This window comes from Solanum pennellii, chromosome 10 (assembly GCF_001406875.1).
Source record: "Solanum pennellii chromosome 10, SPENNV200".
NCBI lineage: Eukaryota > Viridiplantae > Streptophyta > Magnoliopsida > Solanales > Solanaceae > Solanum > Solanum pennellii.
In genome coordinates, this window is record NC_028646.1 from 58,516,249 (window position 1) to 58,538,473 (window position 22,225).

The following is a 22,225-nucleotide window of genomic DNA, read 5'->3' on the forward strand; positions in this document are numbered from 1 at the left end:
TACATACCTCATCAACAGACTCCCTACTCAAGTGTTGTCTAGCAAAAGCCCTTTTGAATGCTTTCATGGACATAGTCCTTCTCTTGATCATATTCGAACCATGGGTTGCCTATGTTATGACATTACACCTGATTACTCCAACAAATTTTCCTCCAAATCCATCCCCGCAATCTTTATGGGATACCCTCACACTCAGAATTGCTACAAGCTTCTTAATCTTGAAATTGGCACCTTCCTTGTCAATAGAGATGTAATTTACAAATAGCATATCTCCCCATTCAAATATCCTAAGTTCCTATTTCTCAATCATTTATCAACATTATTGTCTGATAACAGTGATGTTCCTTCTCTTCTTACTTCTCCTTCCCCATACCCTCTAATTTTCATTCTCCCACTAGTGCTGCACTCCCTTTACCTCCCAGTGTTACACTTCCAACTTTCTTATTCCTGATTTACCTATTACTTCTCCTATGAAATCTCCTAATTATTCTACCACTCCTGCATCACCATCCCCTCGTGCTTTAGCTCCTTTACTTCAAAGGAAATCCACTAGATCTTCCAAGCCTTCCATTTGGCTAACTGATTATGTTCAGCCTCCTCTTCCTTCCTCTCATTCTTCTTTATATCCAATTGACCACTTTGTCTCTTAGCGCTACTAGAAATTAGGCCTACGACAACAGATTTTTAGCAACACTTAAGCCACTGTTACTATAGAGGGTCTATTGTAACGATTTGAGCCGTTGTCAAAAGATTTGGATATTATTGCTACGACTAAGTAATAAATCCGTTGTCATTGTGTGAAAACTGTTGCAATAGACCCTCTGTATTGCAATGGTTACTGTTATCATTGCCATAAAGTAATCTATGACAACATTTACTGTGAATATTACTCTATTGGAACAATTATATATTAAACCCCTCCATAATTTACCTCTATTATTTTCGATGACCCCGCCAAAACTTCTCATTTTATTTTATAATTAATTAATTTTTTTAAGCAAAATTATTTTTCTCTTTATCGATATAAAGAGCCAAACATTTGTTCATTTCCTTTCTCTTCCACAAGCATAATATAGGCATATTCATTTCCATCCCTCTTCTCTTTAACCTAATTTTTTTATCTATTTGTGGAGCTTAGCAGAAGAAGAATGATGGAAGATAGAAGTTGTAGAGCTTAGCAGAAGCGGAACGATGGAAGATGGTAAGTTCTTCATGTTAGTGATTTTAGGCAAACATAAACCCATTTTTTTCGAGTCTGAACTCGTTTCTGTCTTCAAACCTCCTGTGAAATCTAATGAAATGGAGGGTGTATGTTTTCTTTTAAAATCTAAGGAAATGGAGGTTTTCTTCTTCAACTGTTGGAGGTTCTCTTCTTCAATCTTTGAGGTTACAGCTGAAGAAACTACAAGTTTGAACTTTTGAGCTTTTCTTCTTGTATATCTTCTTTTGTCTTTAATATGTGGGTGTGGTTAGTGTATGTGATGTATTTCTCTATTTGTGGGTTCTTTTTCATTAAGTTGTAGCTATTGTGTGTTTAATCTTTTGTTGGATTTATGGTGAAATTGACTGCTCTAGACCTATTTAACTTGAAATTGATGTTGTATTTCTTTTCCATAAGTTATTCAATCGGGCTTGAATACCCTTGTATTGATGACGTCTTCATTGATTTCACCTCTCACTTAGATTATTGTTGATGATTTAAGTTAGAGCAGCAAGAAACAAAAGATCAATTAATATGAAAATCTAATAATCTAAAATTTGTTACTGGTTGGTACTGAATGTGTTACTGGTTCCAAATGTGCAAGGATTTGAATATTATGGTAAGTCTTCTTGTCTGTAATTTTAAGTTGAACTTTGGGCCTCTAATTTATTGGATTTCAAGTTGTAATTTTATGAGCAGTGCTACTGTTTCTGTTATGTTTTAATCTGATTTGAATAAGAAACCAGTGATTTAACAGAGAAGTATTGGTAACAGTTCGCAAAAATGACTTCTTTGTGTGTATCTTTCTCTTCTCTGTATACATATGTTGCTTCACTGGTATTTGATTCACTTATCAGAATTTGATAATTATAGAGACAGACACTGAGTTTTTCTACTATTCTCTCTAGAAATTATTGTGAAATCGAAGGAAATAGAGGGCTGAAGGTTTGCTTGTGAAATCTGAGAAATCTTGATGTTTTTTCTTCAACAACAGAAGGTTCTGTTCTGACATTTTTGAGGGTATAGCTGAAGAAACTTCAAATTTGAACTTTTGAGTTTTTGTTCTTGAATCTCTTCTTTGTCTTTAATATTTGGGTGTGGTTAGTGTATTTGATGTGTTTCTGTATTTATGGGTTCTCTTTCATTAAGTTGTAGCTATTGTGGGTTTATTGTTTTGTTGTATTTACAATTAAATTGACTGCGCTAGGACTATTGAACTTGAAATTGATGTTGTATTTCTTGTCTATGTGTTATTCAATCGGGTTTGGATATCCTTGTATTGATGACGTCTTCATTGATTTCACCTCTCACTTATTGTTGAAGTAAGTTAGAGCGACAAAAATAAGAGATAAATTAACATGAGAATGGAATAATTTAAAATTTGCGACTGTTGGGTACTAAAATGTGCTACTGGTTCCAAAGGTGCTGGGAATTAAATATTATAGTAAGTTCTTCTTGTCTGTAATTTCAAGTTGAACTTTGGGCCTCTAATTTATTGGATTTCAAGTTAAAATTTTCTAAGCAGGGCTACTGTCTCTGTTGTGTTTAAATCTGATTTGAATAATAAATCAGTGATTTAACAAGACAAATTGGTAAATGTTCTAAAAAATGACTTCTTTGTGTGTATCTTTCTTTTCTCTGTTTACATATGTTGTTTCATGGGTATTTGATTCAATTATCAGAATTGGAAAATTATAGAGATAGACACAGAGTTTGGCTACTATTCTCTCTAGAAATTGTTGTGAAATCAAAGGAACTGGAGGGCTGAAGGTTTGCTTGTGAAATCTAAGAAATCTTGATATTTTTTTCTTCAACAACTGAAGGCTCTGTTCTGAAATCATTGAGGTTATAGATGAAGAAACTTCAAGTTTGAGCTGTTGAGGATTTCTTCTTAAGTATCTTATTTTTCCTTTAATCGTTGAGGTATAGTTAGTGTATTTGATGTATTTCTCTATTTGTGGGTTCTTTTTCATTAAGCTTTAGCTACTGTGGGTTTAAAGTTTTGTTGGTAGTAATGGTGAAATTGATTACTGTAGAGATATTTCTCTTGATATTGATGTTGAATTTGTTATTCCATGAGTCATTCAATCGGTTTTGATTATCCTTGCATTGATGATGTCTTCTTTGATTTCACCCTCGCTTGAGTAGCTATTTGAGAAATTTCGGTTTCATTAATATTAAAGAGTTACATAGAGCAACAGGAAACAAGAGATACATTAGCATGAAAATGAGAAAAAATGATTTTCACTGTTGGTATTAGACAATTTGACATGAAAATCTGAAACATCCTAAAATTCTAGATCAATATTATTTGCGTTAAACTGAATTGTGATTACTATATGTTTTAAGCTACATAACCTCCATGTACATTTTGAGATATGTTTGTTTCTGTGTAAAACATTGTTTTTTTTTGTTTATAGTTTATCATAAATTTGATTCTTTTTATCTTTTTTTGTCGCTAGATATCAATGGATAATTTAGATAGAAGTTGGATGAGTATGAGACGATGCAGGGATAAATATATTAGTGGAGTGAATGATTTTCTTGATAAGACATTTCAACGAGCTTCAAAAGGAAATGAAATATTATGCGCTTGCAAAAAATGCATCAATCGTTATTGGCATTACAGAAATGTGGTGGAGGTCACTTGATTGTAAATGGATTTGTGGATAGATAGAACAAATGGATTTTTCACGGGAAGAGAGTTTCCTCACGAAATACACAAATTAATTATAACGAAAATTATTTTTCATTTCTAAACGTGATAGAGAAAGATATTCAAAGAGTTGGTACAAGAGTGATGAATAAAGAAAGTTTATCAATGGTTAATCATCTTAAAATTAATTGTAAGGAAAAATCAAGAGGACCTAAGTTAATTTAGCGAATTATCAGATATTATTTTTGATTAATTTAGTGAGTTAACAATTTTATTTGAATGGTAATATTCATTTGAAGGTGACCGAAAATAGAGATGAAACATCAATTAACTTTTTTAATGTTAATGTTCAAACATCTACTTTAATTATTGCTCTTGCAATTTAAGTTACTTGATTAATTTTTTTTAAAGAATATTGAACAGAAATAGAAAATAAAAAAATAAAAAAATGGAGATTATTTAGTCGTCTTTGAAAATTTAAATTTGGGAAAGAAGATGACTTGAAGGGGTGGGGGTGGGGGTGCTCTTTTTATTTGGATTAAGAATTATTATTTTAAAATATTAAAAAATTATTTTAATTTATATAAATGTTAAGTGTCAATTAAAATAGAAAAAGTGTAAGTTTTTTTTTGGAAAAAATAAAAATAAAACAGTATTTGAAAAACGCATAATACATAAATGTGCTCTTAACTTGACTTCAAATCACATTTATGCCCTTCAACTTTGGATGTGCACAAATAGACATTTAAGCTTGTATAAAGTTGAACAAATAGACACACATGTCCTACATGTCATCCTACATGTCATTTTATTAATCCTACGTGGTTTCCTACGTGTATTGTGCCATGTAGGACTCATGTGTTTATTTATTTAAAAGTTGGATAGTTAAAGTGTCTTTTTGTGCATTATGAAAGTCGGAGGTCAAAGTTAAAATTTGAAGTTAAGTTTAAGGTCCAATATATGTATTATGCCTTTAAAAAACCTTCACGGGCCCTTAGGAAGTGAAAGACACTTCATCTTCCATATCAGCATTTTGTGTTTAGTAGATAATTATTTGAACAATTTAAATGTTCAATAAGTAATAATCCTAGTTAAGGTATCTAAACGAAATATACAGACAACTTTAAGGGCCGTGGATGAGTTAAGCCTATTTTAAATGTATTTTTCAAATAATTTATGTGAAAAGTGTGTTATTTTGAGAGTTAATCAATTTAAGTACATAATTTTAAAATAATATATATTATTTCTTATTCCAATTTACACGTGACACTTAAGAAATTCGGAGAATAAATCAATTTTTGAATGTTATACGGTAAGATGTGATTTATAATATTCATAAAGTAATTTTTTAAATAATATATATTACTTCCATTATCTCAATTTATATGGCACGCGTGAAATATGGAGAGTTAATCACATTTAATAGTTTGTTTTTAAAGACTTGTTTTAGAATACAAATTTTAAATTCGTCTTTTATTTTTCAAACTCTTGTATCTAGTCAAATAATGTTTCTAAAATTGGAATGAACATAGTATTAAATGTAAAATTTAGATTTCTCATTAATTAGATCACTTTTTTATATTTCTCAGTAATCATAGTTTATAATAATTTACATTTCTCATTAATTATTAAGTATAAGAAGTTGGAATAAATAGTAGCAAAGAAAGATAATGAAGGAAGAAAGAACGCCTTTAAGCATCTTAAAAGGCACAATATATAGCTTTATTTACATAAAGTACAAAACAACTAAAGTAATAAAATACAACATTAAGGGCAAAATATAAATTGGAAAAGTACCGCAAAGCATTCCAAATTCACCAAAATATTGCTTTATTATAAGACAAGTGAAATAATAACTATTTATATAAGTATGGAAACCACACAACTGATACAGACATGTCGACTGTGAAAGTGTGTGGTTTTATATTGTTAACTATCACAATGCGTTAATGAGTGACATATCCCAATGAAAGAGTCACGATTTTCATTAAGGGTATCCAATATTCAACAAAGGAAGAAACCAAAAAAGTCAACATCTTAAAGAAACAATCAAGAGATTAGAAGTGTGCTATCTATCTAAAAAATTGAGCTTGTAAACAAGGTGACCACACAATTTGATATTGCACCACGACAAATAGAGGTCTTGGAATCAAGTCTCACGGGCCAACATCCGTGAGCAAATATATTTTTTATGTGCTTGACTCATAAAAAGGATTCAAGTTTGCATGTGATCGACAGGGCGTGTTAAAGGCATAATTTAGTAATTAGACAAGTGTTTTCTTTAATGACTTGTACTTTTAGATGAGATAATAAGAATTTAGGTCCAAAGTTTGCAACATAGCCTCACTACATGAACCTAGCAAGATCAAGCAGAACCCAAATCTCCGTATTGTCAAAATCGTTCATTATTACAACTCAAAAATTAAAAACAAACTCAACTAAAAAGCGGAGCCTCTCGAGGCTAATGAAAACATCTATTCTGTGATTCACACTTTCACAATGTTCTTCATGAAACAACATGCATATGAAGTTTTATCTACAAACTATCGCTATAAATGTCAGGACAATCACTCGAAATAATGTTCTCTATTATGTAAAGGAATTAAAGCCCTGCACACACACCTCTATCGCGAGCCTTACACACCAGGACATCACAAAGACATGGCATTAACAAACTTCTCTAACTTCAGTTCCAAATCAACATTTCCTTCTACTTCACTATGAAAGCCACTTCCAAGAGTTCCTTCTCGATCAACCTGCACCTTTGTAGATTGGATGAATCTAAGGATGGGTTGTTGAAGTGATATGCTTAGACTTGAATGACGAGTATGCTCTACATCAGCTACATGTGAATTAAACACGTTTATAAGGTAGTGAAACCGAGATCAAAAGGTTGAGTACATGAACAAGAGTACAAATACTAAAGTCCTTTAGTCTCACCCGAGAGGGAACTTAGTCGACCAGTTCAAGGCATTGTGGGGCTGAATAAGTTAAAGAACATCGATTTACTTCTCCGAAATGTGGCAAACATTGTTGCGGGAGGAGCTAATATCAGAAAATCTCCATTGAGAGCTTTTGACTTTGAGATAACTTCTCTGTAAAAATGCCAAATGATTAGATAGTATTAGTCTCTCTAGTATTAGAACTAAGCGATTTCTAGGTAAGATATAGAACCTTTTAAGCACATTTCCCTCTTCTACATTGACTGAGCACTTGTTGCTGTAAGAAGTGAATTTGTTTGGTCTGGATACAGGAGCAACACAACACTTTTTGCATCGAAATGATGGGATAGGCGGGGATCCTGGAGAGAACGGTTATGGCCTTCTCACGCCAGCCATCTATATTACATCACCAACAAACCAAAATATAGCTATTCAGAAAAATAGACATCAAATTTATGAGCATACACATAATACCATTTTTTTTAAAATCTAGCTACATAAGGTACTCAATCTGCCCATTATCTTGAAACCAGGGGATCAAGCATATAAATAACACTCTATGTTTCAATTTGTTTGTTTGCTTCTTACTTGAGACGAGTCTAAGGATATGCAGAATGTACCAAAATGACCTTTAATCTTATGGTCTTAAATATAAGTCAAGTGTGAAAAGGTTAAATGAAAGAGTTGACAAATTTTCTTTTTTTTTGAAACGAACTAAAAAGGAAAGTAAGACAAATAAATTAAAATAGGGGGACTATTAGTATATGGAACAAAGAAGATTTATTCATTTTTACCAAACAAACTAATAGAATTACCTTAGCTACTTCAGGCAAATGAGGTGAACATTTATAGCCATAATAAATTTGGTCTGAAGGGGGCTCCATCTGAAAACGTTGTAGAGGTGATGAGATATTTAACTAAAATTTCCACCAAAGCAATTCAACACAAGAAAAAACAAAAACTTCCTAGTATATATAAAACAACAATAACATATCAAGTATAATCACATAAGTGGGATTAAGGGAGGGCGACTGTACATAGCTTATACCATTCTTGTGAAAGTAGAGAGACCATTTCTGATAGACCCTCAGCTTGAGTAACCAAACCATATCAAAAATCATGTATAACAAATATAATAGCAATGAAGACATGTAGCAACTAAAAAAACATAAACAACCAATAACACCCAAATTCGCGACAGACTTACATTGGTAGGTTAAACGCTCCCTTACAAGGGTGACTTCATACCCAAGACTCTAACCCGAGAAAACTTGTTAATTATACATGAAGGGTAGTCCATTGCGTTAAACTTCCGCTATCCAGAACCTGGAAAAGGACCTAACTACAAAGGTTCATTCTACACAACTTTACCCTGCATTTTTGGAAGCGGCCCTATGACAACAACTTTACGTTACGCCAAGGCTCCCCATCTAGTCAAGTACAAAGGAATACTTAAAAGTTAAAGAAGCTGACTTACAATTGGTGTAGAACTTCCAATTTCCTGATTTCGTTAACATATTTGTTGCAGCACACCAGGAAGACCCAATTTATGCTCAAAAACTACACCTTGATGATTTGGTGTAAAGACACAATTTGTTGAAGAAAAATCATTTCGATGATGTTGGTATGAATTTTGGGCATTGAATTGTCTGAAAATTTGAGTTGTTCCTCTAATCTAATATTCTCAAGTTGAGCAATACCAAGTCCTCTTTGCGGAACTTTTTTTTCTCATTCATCTTTTTTTATGCGATAATATTAGCCATTTTTTGTTCTTGATCATCAAATGTTGAGCAAAATTTATAGTAAAAGCAAAGGGGTATCTATATATGGAAAGAAAATCCATCCAGCACAAAAGACTATGATTTTTAAATAATACAAAAAAATCTGACTTTTTTTGGTAAAACCCTAAATGGAAAATTTAAGGTTTAAGGGGGGAAAATTGAATTTCAATCAATTCATTATATGAAATCTTGCAGGTCATGAAGTAAAGATTGGAAATTTAATGATTCACCTTTTTGAAAGCTCTAATATTAGTCATTTTATGTTCTTGGCCATCAAATAATGTCAAATTTATACTCATTCCGTTTCAATTTTTGTGTTACTTAATTGCCTATTTATGTTGGAATTAATGCATCAATGTTTAGTCTTCCAAAATTGTCTCTTAGTTTTTCAAGAAGTCCTTTTAGAATTTCGTAGTACATGTATCTAGTAAATTGTGATACATGTATTTAGTTATTTGTGCAAGACTTTTTGTTTTCTATTTTGAGTAGTATAAATAGTGATGTAATTGATGATTGTAATCATCTCAAGTGGCCTTAAGTAGCCTATAATAAACTTGAATATTGTCTAAAGATAATATTTTTTCTTTCATGTTTCCTACAAATTGGTATCAAGAGAAGGTTTTCATTCTTAATCTGGGGTTAGGTGAAGAAAAAATATGGCATCCAAAACAAATGAAGGTGATGATTCTTTAGTTGTTCTTACTCCATTTTTTGATGGAACTGATTTTAAATACTGGAAGATAAGGATGAGAACACATTTGAAAGCTGAAGGTTTGTGGACTATTGTTGCAAATGGCTTTGAAGAGCCAGAAAACGATGGTGATCTTACAGCAGCAGAAATGAAAAATCTTGAGGCTAAGTATCGTCAAGATGCAAAAGCCTTGAGCAAAATCCAAATGGGAGTCTCAAGAGCATATTTTGCAAAAGTTGCTACTTGTGAGACTGCAAAGGAAGCTTGGGATTTTCTGGAAACTGAGGTGTATGGTGACGAAAAGGTACGCACTATAAATCTTCAAACTCTTAGAAGAGAGTTTAAAATTTTAAAGATGATAGAATCTGAAAAAATTGATGAATATTGCACAAGAGTCATGAATATTTTTAATGAAATGAGAAATCATAGTGATACAATTTTTGACCAACAATTTGTGGAAAAGATTCTAATTAGTGTCACAGAAAAGTATGAGTACATCGTTGCTATCACTGAGGAGACGAAAGATCTTTCGAAGCTTTCCATCAAAGAGCTAGTTGGATCATTTCGTGCACACGAGAAGCGAAGATTTTTTTCGTGAAGATCAAACCAAAGAGATGGCTTTCCAGTCTACAATAAATGAGAATTCTCAAAATTTCTCAAAAAATCATCAGTAGAAAAATCACAAGCCAAAAAAGAAGCAGGATCATGATGGTTCTTCCAAGAAGGTTGAAGAACAAGGTGAGAAAAACTCTAGTCTTTTTTGTAAAGTTTGCAAAAAGACTAATCACAATGCAGAAAAATGTTGGCACAAAGGCAAGCCCCAATGTAACTTTTGTAAAAAGTTTGGCCACGTTGAAAAGGATTGTTGGCACAAGAAACGGGAGCAAGCAAATTTTTGTGAAAAACATGAGGAAGAAAGGGAAGAAAGTCTTTTCTTTGCTTCTAAATCTGATGCTTCAACTAAAAGCAACGAATGGTATGTTGATAGTGGTTGTAGTAATCACATGACTGGAGATGAAAAGGCTTTCCTCTCAATTAATAATAGCATCACTACTAAAGTGAAGATGAGGAATGGAGCCTTAGTTGATGCAAAAGGTAAAGGTACTATTTCGATCAACATGAAAGGATGCGGTAAGCAAATTCATGATGTTCTTTATGTTCCTGACTTGGAAGAAAAATTGCTTAGTGTTGGTCAACTCATGGAAAATGGTTATTATCTTGTGTTTAGAGATAATTATTGCAAGATTTATGATAAAGTTGAGCCAAATCAAGTCATTGTTGAAGTAAAGATGATAAAAAGAAACTTCCCTTTGCAATTTCACTACAATGCATTAACAAATGAAATTGTAGATGATTCATGGCTTTGGCACAAAAGATTTTGTCACTTGAATTTTCATGGTTTAAAGCTTCTCAAGCAAAAGGACATGGTGCAAGGCCTTCCTGAGATACATACTGAGGTGGATACATGTGAAAGTTGTATAATGGGAAAGCAACACAGGAAGTCTTTTCCAAAAGGGGTGTCTTGGAGAGCAAGTGTATTTTTGGAACTAATTTATACCGACATTTGTGGACCAATGAAGACTCCATCTCTTGGAAGTCAAAGTTATTTTCTAATCTTTATTGATGATTTCTCAAGAATGACTTGGGTTTATTTCTTAAAAGAAAAATCTGAAGCATTTGCTACATTCAAGAAATTTAAAGCCCTTGTTGAGAAGCAAAAAGATTGCAGCATCAAAACCATTCGCAGTGATCGAGGAGGTGAGTACACAAGTCGAGAATTTGAAGAATATTGCAAAAATGAAGGCATTCAGAAGCAACTTACAGCAGGGTATACTCCTCAACAAAATGGTGTATCTGAAAGAAGAAATAGAACAATTGTTGAAATGGCCAGAACTATGATGAATGAGAAAGGGCTGCCAAAATATTTTTGGGCAGAAGCAGTGCATACAGCAGTTCACATCCTTAACAGGTGTCCAACAAAGGCACTAAAGGACAAGACACCAGTTGAAGCTTGGAGTGGAGTTAAACCTTCTGTAAGTCATTCTAAAATTTTTGGGTGTATTTGTTATGCTCATGTACCTGCTGAGAAAGGAACAAAATTGGATGAAAAAAGTCAAAAATGTGTCTTTCTTGGTTATAGTGATGTTACAAAAGGATATAGGCTTCTCGATGTCAAAACTAACAAACTTGTTGTTAGTAGAGATGTCATTTTTGATGAAAAAACAACATGGAATTGGGAGGATAAAAAGATAGAGAATACTGCTATCATATCTTCAAATCAAGAAGAGGATGAGAAAGATGAAGATGTCTCTCAAGGGGGAGAAATCCCAGATTCAGATAATGAAGAACCGCCTCCAAGAGGAACAAAAATGTTGAGTGACATTTATCAAAGATGTAATTTTGCCGGTGTTGAGCCGGAAAATTATGAAGAAGCAATAAAGCATGATGTTTGGAAGAAAGCCATGGAAGAAGAAATTCGAATGATCGAAAAATATAATACTTGGGAGCTTGTGGTTATTCCTAGAGAAAGAGAATTTGTAAGTCTAAAATGGATTTACAAAATCAAACTCAATCAGGAAGGAGATATTCAAAAGCACAAAGCAAGGTTGGTTGCTAGAGGCTTCACGCAAAAACCAGGTATTCATTTTTATGAAACTTTCTCTCCAGTTGCTCGTCTTTAGACAATTAGAACTGTAATTGTTGTTGCTGCACCAAAGAAATGGAAGATATTTCAACTTGATGTTAAATCAGCATTTCTGAATGGAAAACTTGATGAAGAAATTTATGTTGAGCAACCTCATGGATTTTTTGTTCAAGGAGGAGAAGAAAAGGTGTATAGACTTAAAAAATCTCTTTATGGGCTGAAGCAAGCTCCAAGAGCCTGGTACAATGAAATTGATACATACTTTCTAAAAAATAATTTTCAGAGAAGTAAAAGTGAAGCCACTTTGTATGAAGAAAGAACATGGCAGCATTATCATTGTTTGTCTCTATGTGGATGATTTGCTCTTTACAGGAAATGATGTAAAGATGATGCAAAATTTCAAACAAGATATGATGCAAGCTTATAAAATGAGTGATCTTGGATTACTAAATTATTTCTTGGGCATCGAAGTTTCTCAAGTGAAAAAAGTAATTTTCATTTCTCAAAAGAATTATACTAAAAGTATTCTTCAAAAATTCAAAATGATGGATTGCAGGTCTGTGGCCATACCATTAGCAGCAAATGAGAAGCTTAGAAAATATGATGGAGAAAACAAAGTTAATAGCTCACTTTTTAGGAGTTTGATTGGAAGTTTGCTATATCTTACTTCAACAAGGCCAGATATTATGTTTGCTGCTAGTTTATTATCCAGATTCATGCAAGAACCAAGCCAAGTGCATTTTGGAGCTGCAAAGAGTGTTCTACGCTACTTGCAAGGAACAATGGATTATGGGATAATGTACAAATTTGGTGGAAATTTGAACTTAATTGGTTATTCTGATAGTGATTGGGCTGGAAGTATAGATGACATGAAGAGTAATTCTGGTTATGCTTTCTTATTTGGATCAAGCATTTCTTCTTGGTTATCAAAAAAGCAAAGTGTTGTTGCTCAATCCACTGCCGAAGCAGAATATGTTTCAGCATCCAAGGCTACTTCTGAAGCTATTTGGCTTAGGAGAATATTTGAAGACATTGGTGAAAAACAAAAAAAAGGGACTGTTCTGTATTGTGATAACAAATCAGCAATTGCAATTGCCAAGAATCCAGTCAGCCATGAAAGATCAAAGCATATTTCCATCACGTATCATTTTATCCGAGAAGCACAAGAGAAAGGCGAAATTCAGTTGCATTATTGTCAGACAGGAGAACAACTTGCTGACATCTTCACCAAAGCACTTCCTAGAGAAAAATTTTGCTATCTTCGAGAACACATTGGAGTCATCAAGCAAATGCATTAAGGGGGAGTGTTGAAATTAATGCATCAATGTTTAGTCTTCCAAAATTATCTCTTAGTTTTTCAAGAAGTCTTTTTAGAATTTCGTAGTACATGTATCTAGTAAATTGTGATACATGTATTTAGTTATTTGTGCAAGACTTTTTGTTTTCTATTTTGAGTAGTATAAATAGTGATGTAGTTGATGATTGTAATAATCTCAAGTGGACTTAAGTAGCCTATAATAAACTTGAGTATTGTCTAAAGATAATATTTTTTCTTTCATATTTCCTACAATTTAGTCATTTTTTGTAGTCTATTTCCATTTTGGTTATTTAAAGATTCATCTTTTTTTACTACGCTTTCAGGTCATGAAATCAAGATTGGATATTTAAAGATTCTATCTTTTTTTATGCTCTAATATCAACCATTTTAGGTTCTTGACAACTAAATGTTGAGAAATTTATAGTAAAACTAAAAGGGCAGATTTATATGGAAACAAAATCCATTCAGCACAAAGTCTATGATTCTTCAAAATACAGAAGAATCATTTTTTTTGGAAAAACCCCAAAACGAATATCTCAGATGAATATGAGAAAATTTAAGGTTTTAGGGGGGGAATTGAATTTTAGTCAATTGATTACTTCAAAGTCAAGATTGGCTATTTAAATACTTTTCTTTTTTGAATCTCTAATATTAACCATTTTAGGATCTTGGCCATCAAATGATAAGAAATTTATGATCCTTCCAGTTCAATTTGTTTGTTTTACGTTTCTTTTTAGTTCGTGTCAAGAAAATATATGTCTTTCCTTATTTGATAAGTTTTAGTTTTCTACATGACATATTTAAGACAATAAGATTGAATAATGTTTAGTACATTATTTTGTTCTTAAATCAGAGTAATATTTCACTGTGGATTTTATATACCTTTTTGGGTAAGAAATTCTTTACTACTCACAGATTCTTCAGCATTGGCTCAAAAAGAAAAGGGAAGAACACAAAATAATGAAGCATATTCTATCAGATATTTTTCAACATGTCGAAAACACTATTGTAGGAACTCTATACACAAAAGATGGGGAACCAAATATTTCTGCTATTAGAAAGTGAGTAAATGCTATTAGTGAATGTCTATGTTGCTCAGACTTTAAAAATGTCGTCAAATGCATGTCGGATCCTCTAAAAGTTGTGGAGTTTGAGAAAAAGCCGACACGGATGGATGTTAAGTAGGCTGAACAAAATAGATTATCAGTAGGCTGAACAAATGGCATATTAAGATTGTAATTGCTAAGAGTAATTCTAATTGTTTGAGTTACAGGTTATTCAAAAGCATTGATCATAACAAAGATAATTTAATTTCACGTATGGAATTGAAACTAATATGCAATACTAAATTTGGTCCTGCACCTTCGGATGCTGATGAAACGGTCTAAAGAATAATCAAACAATTTGATGATCAGTGTGGAGGAATTTGTTACTGGATTCTCGCAATGTCTACACAATGTAGGACATCACTCTCATCTTTCACCGTAATCCAAAGATGATATCACCAAGTAACAAAAAAGGTCAATGCATGTTGTTTAAGTGTCTTTAATCCATGAATATGTCCAATAATGTATGAATAGCCAGTGTAAGAACTCATACAGGTAAACCTCTCTGTAACAGAGTCGTTTCTTTGGATATCTTTTGGCTGCTATAACGAAATGATGTTATGGAAACCTACGATAATGTAAGGCATAAATATATATACAAACACTCAAACTTGAATCAGACAGAAAGTAAATTATTGAAAGTTATAGAAGAAGTTAGTTAGAATCTTGTTATGTAACTAACTATGTGCTGGCAGAATCAAATAACCAAGCAAAGCAACTAATTCTGTAATGGCAGAATTAACAGTGGCTACTCTAGAACAACAACCATCCTCTTTATCTTCATCTGTCGGATACACCAGGTGCAGCATTGATTGCGACTAAGCTTACAGTTCCATCAGACTATGGATTATGGAGCAGATCGTTACGACTTGTATTATTGGTGAAGAATAAAACTGGATTCATAGATGGATCCAGTTAGAAAGGTTCATACAAAGGAGATTTGGCAGTTCAATGCGAGAGGTGCAATGTTGTGGTGCTTTCATGGATCAGCAGCACAATGGCTCAGGAATTGCTAACTACGATTGTTTATGCTTCATATTCTAGGCGTGTTTGGGATGACTTCAAGGAGAGGTTTGACAAATCCAATCTCACCAGAGTGTATCATCCATGGTCAGAGGTTTCTTCATTAAAACAAGGTACTGACTCTGTTACTGCTTATTATTCGAAATTGAGATACTTATGGGATGAACTAAATGTGTTAGTACCAACTCGCTTATGCAACTGTGATGAAGCTATGCCCTATATTTAACATCTTAGCCAGTAGCGATTACTAATGTTTCTTATGCGGCTAAACGGGTCTTATAGTCATGTGAGGAGTGACATATTACTTAAGGCTACAATTCCTATTGTTAATCAGGCATATGCCACAGTTATACAAGAGGAGAGTCAACGGTATTAGGAGTTATGGATCTTAACAAGGAACCTCTCACAATGATGGTGAATAGAAGGCCAAGTTTCAAAGGAAAAAAATTACTAGACACTGCCTGTGAACATTGCGGTTATAAAAATCATCTATCTAAAGACTGTTAAAGGATCATAGGATATCCGACTGATTTTAGGAGCAAGAGGAAACAAGGACAAAGTGACAATGTATGAAATATGGCTCTGAGAATGGTCGGCAAGGTATGGCTTATGGCACTGAGAATGGTCACAGATCTAACAACTTTCCTCACAATTATCATGTTGATTCTGGTTTCAAATCACATGCAAATTTTGTTGCAACGGAGGAACATGTACATGTGCTTACTCTTACTAAGGAGGAGTACAACCATGTGAAGATCTCAGACACAACAATAGCAGTCAAAACACTAGAGATGGTACTGAATACAAAGCAAACTTGGCAGCTAATGTGTCTATGATACCTAATGTTTATGAGTGTAGGTGGATTATTGATTGAGGTGCTACACACCATATTACATTCTCTAAAGATCTCCTAGATGAATTGAATTACCTAGGTGATCTAAGGCCAAATATTGTTCAGTTACCAATAAGAAATAAAGCTCACATCAGAAACAGAAGAAATTCAATCATTTTGGAAAATTATGAAGTGAAGGATGTGCTACATACACCTGACTTCAATTTCAACTTGTTGTAAGTTAAAAGGTTAACTAAAGATCTATCTTGTAGTGTTAGCTTCTTTCGTGACTTTTCCGTGATGCAGGCACTCTCAAATGGCAAGGTGATTGGGATTGGTAGAGTTTTGTACTTCTTAAAATACACAATAAAGGCAGTGGTTCATGCAGTTATCAAGGATAACGGTCTAACATCGTTGTGGCACCAAAGACTTGGACATCCTTCTCTACTATTATGCAACACATCACAACCATCAAAGATTGTGTAACTTATCAATCTTGCTGTCACATTTGCCTCAAGCAAAGCAAAGTAAACCAGCTTTTCCTAAAAGTTCACATACTTCTAGTACTAGTTTACAGCAATTACTTTGTAGATGTGTGGGGGCCTTATAAGAATCCTACTTATGATAGAAAACAATACTTTGTTACAATTGTATATGACTATAGCATGTTCCCGGGCTTGCTTAATTCATTCAAAGGTTTAAGTTTAATTTGTAATAAAAGATTTTCTGTTAGTGATAAACACTCAGTTTGGCATGAAGGTGAAAGTGTTTGAGGTCTAATAATGGGACAGAGCTTATGAATTCAAAATGTAAGAATCATTTGCTTCTCTTGGTATTGTGCATTCAAGTTCTTGTGCATACACACCCCAACAAAATGGGGTGGTTGAAAGAAAGCACAGCCACATATTAAGCACTGCTAAGGCCCTAAGGTTTCATGCTGCAATTCCGATTCACTATTGGGGTCATTGAATCAAGGCTGCAGTCTACTTGATCAATAAACTCCCCACACTTGTATTGCAAGGCAAATCCCCACATGAGTTGTTGTATGGCACTCCACCACACCTAGATCACTTCAAAGTATTCGGTTGTCTTTGTTTGTATTTGTCCTTCCTAAGTCCAATAAGTTTGCTCTTAGGACCAAGAAGGGTGTCTTTATGGGATATGCAGAAACACATAAGGGCTATAGAATACTAGATTTCAAGTCTTATTCTTTCCATATCAGTAGGGATGTCCTTTTTTATGGAAGATACATTTCCTTTGATGACAAGCTCATCTTCTGCAGACTCTCAACATATTGACAGTTGGTCCCAAGATTTTGATGTACTTCCTCATGATGCCCCCAGTGAAGCTACCAATTCACAAGAAAAAGAGGAAGATTGTGTTGAAAGCTCAGCTGCCAGCCAAACTCCAGAAGAATGCAGTGCAGGTTCTGATCCTGAGCATGGTATGGTTGTTCCTGAACAAGTTACTGCTGATCAACTTGTAACCACAACACCAAATAGGTATCTCAAGCCTCCTATTTGGAACAATGATTACCATGTGTCCACAGCCTCAAAACAAGCTCATAATGTTTGCCTTTATTCTATTGCCAAATATGTCACTTACTCAAAGATAAGCCTCGCTTACAGTTCTTTTTTAGCTACACTATCTATAGTGTATGAGCCTGCCACTTTCAAGGAGGTTTCCAGCTGCAAGGAATGGATTGCACCAATGCAGGATGAAGTCATTGTATTCGAACAAAATGCCACTTGGACTATAGTAGACCTTATGCCGGGAAAGAAGGCTATTGGTTCTAAATGGGTATCTAAGGTTAAACTTCAAGCAAATGGACAGGTTGAAAGGTACAAGGCCAGGTTGGTTGCCAAGGGTTATAGCGAACAAGGGGACCTAGACTATTATGAGACTTTTTTACCTGTGGCTAAGATGGTCACAATTAGGACCACCATTAGTGTGGCAGTTTCTCACAATTGGCCTTCCTACCAAAAGGATGTTCATAATGCTTTTTTGCAAGGTGACCTTATTGAAGATGTTTATATGGTAATGCCACAAGGCTTTCAAAAGCAGGGGGAATACAAGGTATGTAAGTTGCTTAAGTCTCTATATGGCTTAAAACAATCTTCCCGGCAATGGAACTTGAAATTCACTGAGGTACTCACTGATACTGGTTTTGTGCAAAGTCCACATGATCATTCACCTTTTACCAAAAGATATGGGCAAGACATAGCAGTTATTCTTATCTACGTGGATGATATGCTCATAACAGGAAACAGTAGTAAGTTGATACAAGAGTTAAAAACTTCTCTTCACAACAGGTTTTAAATAAAGGATCTTGGTGATCTTAAATTTTTTTCTAGGTATTAGAATCACGAGATCTGAATTTTTTGTTCTCCTTAACCAAAGGAAATATGCCCTGGAATTGATCTCAGACACTGGTCTTAGTGGTGCAAAGCCAGTGAATACACCTTTGGAGGCAACTGTGAAACTAATTAAAGAAAAGTATGATGAGATGACTAGGGTTATTAATGATCCTATACACCAGGATGTCACAGGCTATCAAAGTATGGGTGGAAGATTATTGTATCGTACCATCACCAGGTATTAGCTTCAAAGTTTAGCTGTTATCACAATTCGTGCAGTAACCTAAAAGGTCATATTGAGAAGCAGCTATGAGGCTTGTTAGGTACATAAAAACCAGTCCTAGTCAAGGCATACTGTTCAGCAGCAAGACAAGTCTAGAACTTGAAGCATTTTGTGACTCAGACTAGGCAGCTTTTCCCAATACAAGAAGGTGTATGACAGGATACATGGTTAAATTGTTAGCTATCTTGAATATGATAGCTTGATGTAAATGGCAAGTATAGATGCAGAGAAGAAGAGAAGAAGAGAAGAAGAGAAGAAGAGAGGAAGAGCGGAATTAACAAATTTATGAACTTCTTACATTGATACTCATAAGTTCTGTACATATGTATATATATATACACAGAAGTGAAGTATATGGTTATAACTACTCTAACTACCTTCTTGATATCTAATCCTTTAATTTTTAATATTTACACAATGATCCTATATTCNCTTTAATTTTTAATATTTACACAATGATCCTATATTCTCTTATGTAATACCTTTTTTAATACTCTCCCTCAAGTTTGTAGGTATGAATAGGTTCAATACGCCAAACTTGGATAGCAAGTACTCATGTTGCGATTTTCGCAAGCCTTTAGTTAACATGTCAGCCTCTTGTTTTTTGGTATTCAAGTATTTAGTCTGAACTAGCCCATTCTGGATCTTCTCCCTTATAAAAATGACAATCCAACTTTATGTGCTTTGTTCTCTCATGTAGCACAGGGTTGGCAGCTATTTGAATAGCTGACTTACTGTCACTGTATATGGTTACTGGAGTGGAGACTTCAACTCCAAGTTCTTTGAACAGTTTTACTAACCACACAACCTCAGCTACTGCACTTGCAATACTTCTGTACTCACCTTCAGTTGAACTTCTAGAAATAGTTGCTTGCTTCTTGGATTTCCATGATATTAGTGAACCTCCCAACTTTACCATGAAACCTGTGACTGATCTCCTTGTATCTAAGCAAGTACCTCAATCTGAATCACAGTAGACTTGCAGCTCTTTGTTGTTTGTACTGGACAATAACACACCTAGTCCAGCTTAAATTTTGATATATCTCACCACTTTGAGAGTAGCATTTAGATGAGATTGCTTAGGTTGATGTAGAAATTGACTTAGAGTCTGTGTAGAAAAAGAAATATCTGGTCTAGTGACATTTAGATATAGTAATTTTCCAACTAATCTTCTGTACGCTGCTGGATCTTTTAGCAATTTATCATCCTTTCTTGTTCAATTTAGTTCATCATATTCTCTAGTTGTTAAATGCACATAGGAATCCAGTGGAGTAGCAGCCGATTTAGCAGCACTAAGACCTGCCTCAGTTATGATCTCTAGTGTATATTTCCTCTGATGCATCACAATTCCATCTTGTGATCTAGCAAACTCAATCCCAAGGAAATACCTGAGGTTTCATAGATCCTTCATCTTGAAGTTTTCCCGCAAAGTTCTTTTAATCTATTGAATGAGGCTGAGATCATTGCCTGTGATCATCAAGTCATCTATACATACTAAAAGTATTACCAGAGATGTACTAGTTTTCTTGATGAATAAAGAGTAATCAAGATGACTTTGTACAAAACCCAACTTGATAAGAACTTCAGTGAGTTTCACATTCCATTGTCTAGGTGCCTGTTTTAATCCATAAAGGGATTTAGTGAGCCTGCACACTGGTTTCTCCGCCTACACACTAAAACCTTTTGGAGCTGAAAGCCAAAAGGAAGGATCATATAAACTTCATCAAGTAAATCACCCTGAAGGAAGGCATTAGACACATCCATTTGGTGGACATGCCAATGTTCTTTAGCAGCTTGAGACAATACACTCCGAACAGTCACCATTTTAACAACTGGAGAGAAGGTTTCCTGATAGTCCAGACCCTCTCTCTGATTAAATCCTTTTGCTACAAGTCGTGCCTTAAATCTGTCAATATCACCATAGGCATGATACTTAATTTTAAAAATCCACTTGCAACTAATAGCTTTCTTGTGAGGAGGTAAGGAAACCACCAGCCATGTTTGATTGGACTCCAAAGCTGATATTTCAGTTTGCATAGATTCAACCCACCTAGGATCTTTACAGGCTTCCTCAAAAGATGTAGGTTCAACCTCAGTACCAAAAGAAGGAAGAAATGCTCTATAATAAGGAGACAATCTTTCATAACCAGTGTATTTGTCAATAGAATACAGAGGCTTATTGGGTTGAAGATGAGCAGAGGCAACATAATCTTGTAGCCATAAGGGAGCTATTGGTATTTCTTTGTGCTCTTCTTATAGAAGGGGTGAGTGGAACTGGAACTGCCTCACTAGGCTCAGAATGTACAACTGTGGCAGGAGAACTAGGCTGAAACAGAGATGTAGTCTCTAAGGTGCGTGCATCAATATGAGGAAACACTTGCCATGCAGTAGATGAAGGAGAAGCAAAGGGAAATATGGTTTCTTTAAACAGTACATCTCTTCTAATGAAGAAACTTTTATCATTGATGTTGTATAAAATATACCCCTTTGTATGAGCACTATAGCCCATGTGTATAGCAATCACACTCCTGGGATGAAATTTATCATTAATATGCATATTCTTGGCAAAACATAGGCAACATAGAACCCTCATGTGTTGTAGGGAAGGTTTTCATTTGTGAAACATTTCATATGGAGATTTACCATGTAGAACAGGTGTAGGCAACCTGTTAATAATATATGTAGCATTGAGAATGCAATGCCCCCAAAATCTGATAGGAATGTGACCTTGGAACCTGATGGCTCTGGCCACCTCAAGTATGTGCCTGTGTTTTCGTTCAGCGATACCATTCTGCTGAGGAGTATGAATGCAGGTTCGTTGATGAATAATGCCCATGCTCATATACAAATGTTTACACTCAGTGTTAACAAATTCAGAACCATTATCAGTACGAATGATTTTAACTAATAAATTGAACTGAGTTTCGACTAGAGTGAAGAAATTTTTCAGCACAACACAAACATCACTCTTCATCTTTATTAGAAACAGCCACAACATTCTAGAACAATCATCAACTATGGTGACAAAAAATCTATTTCCATCATATGTATGAGTATGAAATGGACCCCAAACATCTATATGAATCAAATGAAATGGACTAGAAGATATTGTAGTGCTATTTTTAAAAGGAAGTTTCGGTTGTTTAGCAAGAGGACATATAGTGCAGTTGTGAACATCCTTTGAAAATTGTGTAACAGGAAGATTGAGAGCTCTGGCTAGAACATTAGAGGAAGTATGACCAAGTTTTTGGTGCCATAGGATAGTTTGTGACTCTGATGAAGGAAAACCATTATGAACTAGATGAGAGTATGCTTGGGAGATAGTGTATGTAGAAGATGAGGGATGAGGAATGAGATAAAGTCCAGCCTGTTCTCTACCAATCACCTTCAC